The sequence below is a fragment of the Molossus molossus genome, unplaced genomic scaffold, assembly GCF_014108415.1.
Source record: "Molossus molossus isolate mMolMol1 unplaced genomic scaffold, mMolMol1.p scaffold_m16_p_12, whole genome shotgun sequence".
Classification (NCBI taxonomy): domain Eukaryota; kingdom Metazoa; phylum Chordata; class Mammalia; order Chiroptera; family Molossidae; genus Molossus; species Molossus molossus.
Genome location: NW_023425347.1, coordinates 97,449,136 through 97,455,135, shown reverse-complemented (window position 1 = coordinate 97,455,135; position 6,000 = coordinate 97,449,136). Strand labels below are relative to the sequence as shown.

The following is a 6,000-nucleotide window of genomic DNA, read 5'->3' as shown; positions in this document are numbered from 1 at the left end:
AAGCCATAATTGGCTCCCTCTTTCAGAGCCAGGGCTTCTGCAGGCCCAGGCGCTGGGGCTAATTGTTGCAGGCAATTAATAACTTGGATTGTGTTCACCCTGGCGCAGGCTGCCGGCTTCCTTGGAGGAGGCAGGCAAGGCTGGGAAGGGAGTGCTGGGCCCGGCTGCCGGCAGGATCCTGGAGGAGGCAGGAGTGCAGGGCTGCCATCTGCTCAGCCTCCCCCAGGCCGTCTGCAGCACCCCACCCCAGCTGGGCCCCATCACCTTTCCCCGGACCTCTCTCCTGTCTCTTGAATTACTGCCCCCGCTCCCCATCCTCTTTCCCCTTAACCCGCACTTGCGTCCTGAACAGAGCACCGGGAAGAACGGGGCTGGGAAGAGGAAAGAGGGTGACTTGGGAAGCTCAGGGCTGAAACCGAGGAGGCCTGGGTCTAACTCAGGCCCTTCCACTAACTTACTGCATGACCTTGAGTTGGAAATTCATTCACTGTGAACTTGGGCAAGTTTCCTGAGCTCTTTTGCGTCTATTATATCACAAGAAGTGCAATCAGCCCTGAAAGTCATGGAAACAGGGACTGATCATTCTATCATAATCTCTTCAACTATGGATAAGTATAACTATATATAGGGTGTCCCAAAAAATGTATACACAACTTTGAATAATTAGAAAGCCACTGTGTTTTAAAATACATTTCATTTTCAAAATGTAATGGAATCTATAGGCGTGTGTGTGTGTGTGTGTGTGTGTATGCCTAATAATCACCCATAATTCTGTGCTCCACCTCAGCTGAAAAGATCATTGCAGGCCTATTATAAGCAGAGCAGAAGGTCATTATACTCCCATTTTGCAGTTGGGGAACCTGAGTCTCAGAGAAATAAAATGACTTGCCCAAGGTCATACCATCAGTAAAAGACACATAGAAAAATCAAACTCAGTTTTGTAAATCTGAAGCCCTTCCCAGCACACCTCAGTTCACTTGCCTCCATTCACTGGCCAAGAGCCCCAAAGTCAGCGTGTAGCTGACGGAGGAGGATTACTTATATGTGTAATTAGTCTGTTCCCTGACAATGCAGAAAACATAAACACCCCAACCTTCCCCATATACTCTTCCCCTCAGCTGCTCAACCATCTGGTGGGAGGACTTGATATTATACAGTCCCCCTCACCAGGGCTGGGGCTAAGAAGTGAGGGGTGTTATGGTGCTAGGTTATCTCTGGCCCAGCAGGTAAGAAGAAAGAGGAGGAGGAAGAGGAGGAGGAGCTAGTATTTATTTAGAGCTTGGTTTAAGCCGTGCACTGTGCTAAAGGCTGTTTTTGCACAGAGATTATCTGATTTAATAAACTCTTTATAACTGCTACTATGAGCCATGTACTTTTACCATCCCCATTTTATAGATGAGATGACTGGGGCTCAGCAAGGTGAAGTGACTGTCCCAAGGTCACACAGCTGGTAAGGGATGGAACAGATATATGGCTTTACTGGGAGTGAGGGAAGCCATGCTGAGCTCAGAGGCTCTACTTCAGACATGGTCGGAGAGAAAACAGAAATAGAAATAAAGAGATAGGAGCTAAGGACAAAGGAGCCCTTTATAGCTGAAACCCCTCACAAAAGAAGGCTTTTCAATTAGTCCTGAAGACAAAGTATAGGGAAAGCCGCCTATTGGCACCAAGAGGCATTTAAATCAGACCCAGGGAGAACTTCCACCAGACAGCTCTGGAGTGGGTGGTCAGGGGGGGATACAGAATTGTACCTTCCGCAGTTTTTTATTTGGGCAGATTAATTAAGATCTGGAGGTAAAGGAGGCTTTGGGCAGGGATCTCTGAGCCCAGCGTTCCTAGGCCCCCATGAACAGGCGTCCTGCAGGCAGAGTGGGACATGGAGGGAAAGGAGTCGGAAGATGAGGCCCCAGGAGGAGGATTCTCATGACTTTCCATACCCGCACCAGCTCCCGCTGCCACCACCGGTTCTACTTTATGGCAGGCATATTTCAAAGGCCCGGTTCCATTTGCATTTTTAAAACCTTGCTGATGGCCTGGGAAAATTGCATTTTTCCAGTGTTCCTGGGTACCACACTTCTCAGCTCCTCCCCCACTCGACAGGGCCTCTGTCTTCATACCCTCCGTTCTCAGAAGGTCCCCCATCAAGGGCAGAGCCAGCCCAGCCTCCATCAGAGATCATCTGGAGGTCCTGGGAGGCCAGAGAGGGCTCTGGGAGTGTGTGGCAAAGGTGGCCACAGCATGGCTAGCTGGGCAGCACGAAACTGGGACCCCAATCCACTAAATACGGTTTCCAAAGGAGTGGGGGTGGTGTCCCCAGCTGTGGGCAGAGGGTGGCACGGCATCATGGGGCACAACAATGGCACTCCCTGTGGGTTTGTGAGACTGAGAAGAACAGTGCAGGAGCCTCGGAGAACTTTAAGGAGGCTCTTGGAAGCAGCCTTCAAACAAACCAAAAAGAGTAAGCCATTCACCCAGCAAACAAAACCCTTTGCTCTCAGCTGGGCTTGGGAACACACTCTGTCTCCCTATTGCTCCCTTTAAAACCAATCTTTCCCTGTTCTTCCTCCCACCCTCTCCCATGGCAGCATGCTTTCTGCCGTCCCTCTGAGATGTAGCAAGAGGGTCTGGGAGTTTGCGGGGTGGTGCTGGGTCTGTTTCTCTGCACTCAGATGTCAGATTTAACCTCTGATCTCTGGGACACGACACATACACTCTCCACCTCTTGGGTGAGGTCTCCTGTCTCTCTCTCCACCTCTACAGCTGAGGGTGGCATTCTTCATGCCCAGATATGCCCCCATCTGGAGCTGCTAGCAGTCCCCAGGCAGACTTGGCCAGACTGGCATTGGCTCCCCTGATGACCCTGAGCACATGGGGAGTGAGTGCTGGGGCAGGGACACTGGCTCAGGCCATTCACTTCTGCACAGATGAGCTCTCAAGGCATGCAGGGTCATAAACACCAATGTGTCCAATTGGCAACCAGCCAGTAGGCAACCAGCCACGGGATTGAGCACCAGAGAGACAGAGGAGGAACTCCACTCAGCACCTTGAAGTTAAAGGTGCCCCCAACTCAGTTTTCCCTTTTTGAAAGGAAGGGCTGGGGAAATTGACATGGGGTGGGTATGGGCCTTGGTGTTTCATTTTAGAACTCTCTATGTTCTTACTTCTCCCATAAGCTGGGAACTTCCTGAAGACGGGGATAGGGTTTCGCCCATCTCTCTGTCTGCCCGTTCCTCCCTTAGCACACACTCTGTGGATGTACAAGACACTCCTGGCTCACCCCTCACACAACAGTGGCAATGGCCTCCCTTCCTTCTGGCTTCCCTCGGTTCTACAGCTGGGGGCTGGAAGCTGGTCCTCTTTTGAGGCATCCCCCTTGGCTCTCCCTGGGTGACACCAGTGCCAATGCCCTCTGAGCCCTGATGGAGGGAAATGGGCCAGGCATTGGCAGTGGCTCCCCAGCTTCTTCTCCTGTGGTCCTCTGGCCAGGGGTACAGGTTGATGGTGTGCCAGAGCTGGAGGAGTGCAGGGCCCCAGAGGCTGGCATGGCTCTGGGCTCTGGTGCCAGAGAGGTGAATGGAGAAGGAGGGAGGAAGGGACGATGCCAGGAGCCTGGGCTTGGCAGCTTCCTCCGGAGGAGACCCGGGGATGCCCTCGAATGTCCTGGAGGCTGGTGACCAGCCAAGGCTGGGTGAACTGGTAGAGGAACCTAGGAAACTAAGGGGAGGGGCGGAGCGCCAGGCCTGAGCCTTCTGCAGAGGCGGGAACTGACCCCCAGGGGTCGCTGCGCCGCTCGCAGACCCAGCCCGCCGGCAGTGGGAGTCCGGTTGTACCACCGCACGGCTCCCGCAGGGGGAGCGGCGGCCACGGCGGCGCCTGGCGGCGGGGTCCGGAGACAGCAGTGCGCAGCGGAGCGCAGGCCTTCTCCGGTTATTGACGCAAAGCCCGGCGGTGCGGAAGCTGGAGGCGCCAGTGGCTGGGGGTGGGGCGCGGCTTCGAAGCCTCCCCCAGACCCCCCCATATCCCGTGGTACAAGCCGGGACCCAAACAAAGGCGAGCGGCGAATAAAAGGCGGCGGCGCGGAGTGCTCGGGGTTGCGCGCTGGGGACGAGAATCCGCACTATCCTGTGCGCGGTCTGTGCGCTCTGGAGCGGAGCGGGGAACCCCGGCCTCTCGCGGCTCCGAAGAGCTTTCCCCTGCGATTCCCGCGAAGGGACAAGTCCGCACGGCTGTGCGGCCGCAGTCCCCGGCCCCTCCGGCGCGCCTCCCTCCCGCGCCCGCGGCTCAGCCAGCTCAGCCAGCTCAGCTTGGCCAGCCGAGGTGAGTGCGACGGCCGCTGGGCGCCATAGGGGTGTGGGCTGGGGGATGCATTGCTCGGAGGAGCGGGGCAAGTCTTCCGCGCCGCTCCTACCCCAGCCAGCGCAGGGCGGTGTGCGAAGTTCTCCCGCTCTCCGGCCAGCCCGGGATGCGGGCCTCGGAACCCACCACCCCGGGAAAGCCAGCTGGTGGTGGGCAGAGTCCAGAGCTTGCCCCCTCGGCCAGTCCCCAGCTCCGCACCAACTCCCAGAGGGCCCAAGCAGCCTCGGGCTGCACCGGCCAGTTTGATGTTAAGAAACCGCGAGGCTTCCGACCTCCGGCCCCCTGCTCGTCGCGGCGGGTGGATGACTGAGTCCATAAAAGTTGAGCTTCAGTCTGAACCCGCCCCGTCTCGGGCTCTTGGCCGGCCTAGAGCGGTGGGAGGGGACAGAAGAAGGTTAATGACCTCCACCCCATCTATCTCCCGCCTAGCGCGCTTATGCTCTCAGCGGGACATTTCCCGAGTGCTGGGCCCAATTAACCTGGCTGCAGGTCCAGCTGGGCGCGCGACCTCTCGGGCTGACCGGGCGGCCAATGGAAGCCGAGCGCGAGCGGGTCCGCGGGCCCTGCCGAGAACACGAGTGAGGGTGGAGGTGGGGTGGGCAGCCACGCAGTGGCGGCGCTGAGGATCGAGGAAGATTTTTGGCGCGAGTGGTGCCAAGTCCCATGAGTCAACCCCGCCTCTGGGAGAACTTTTCCCAACTCCCGGCGAGGGGGCGGGGGGCGCAGCCAGGCTAGGAAGGTGCCTTCTTGGACGCTTCCTTTCTGGGCCCCTCTCTGCTGTGGAAGCCGACGCCATCTCCCCGCAGTCCCTCCGGAGGCTGGGCGCAGCCCCCTCCCCTCCACGCACAGGGTCAGCACCGCGGACAGCGCCCGGGGTGGCCTTGGGCACTCAAACCCCACGAACCCAGTTGCCCCAGTTGCCGGCTCACGCAGATCTACAGACTACCCGCAAACAGTCCCCACACAGATTCATAGTCCACTCACGCAAATATATATCCACCCACAATCCACACACAGAGGGGAAGATCCACACACACGTGGACAAGCACCAGCAACCCAGGTAGCATCTTCGCTACAGGTCGTGCTGTCTCTGGAACCTGAATAAGCGCCAGACTCCAGAGCTCACTGTCACGTGCCTACAGGATTACCCAGTGACTCTGCCCCCCTACACACACACACACACACACACACACACACACACACACAGTCCTGCTCCTTGGGGGAAGCAGAGCAGACCTTTCCCCACCCCAGTGCAGACCTGGAGTCAGGGCATTTGCCAAATGGAGGGAGGAGGTTCTGGCCCAGTGGAAGGTGCAGGAAGAAACCCAGCCTTACAAAATCGTGGTTTTAGGTTCAGAGTGCATTTTGCTGAGTTCCCCTTCTTCGGACCTTACTCCAGATAAATGTCCTTTTAAAACCAAAGTCTGTGCCCCTCTCTCTCTGCATCATTCTTTGCTTGCACTTTCTGTGTCTTTGTTTCCCTGTTCTGTTCTCCTCCCCCATGTTTATCTTTCACACACATACCCCACTCTTTTTTTTTTTGCCTTTTCCAGTTCCTCCTTTCCCGGCCACCTTCACTCTCTCCCCGACTTTCCTTCAGTCAGTCTACTCCCATGTGGGTACAGCTGGCTCTCAGGGGAAGCT

At 56.7% G+C, this 6,000-nt stretch overlaps 1 protein-coding gene across 1 annotated transcript in view; it reads left to right on the top strand.

Moving 5' to 3' along the window:
- Window positions 1-4,302: 4,302 nt before the first annotated feature.
- Window positions 4,303-6,000, top strand: part of DISP3 (dispatched RND transporter family member 3) — a 43,092-nt gene continuing 41,394 nt past the window's right edge. Inside the window, exon 1 of the mRNA XM_036255968.1 lies at window positions 4,303-4,317. The gene's annotated coding sequence lies outside the window, so the exon portion shown is untranslated. The remainder of the gene's footprint in view (window positions 4,318-6,000) is intronic.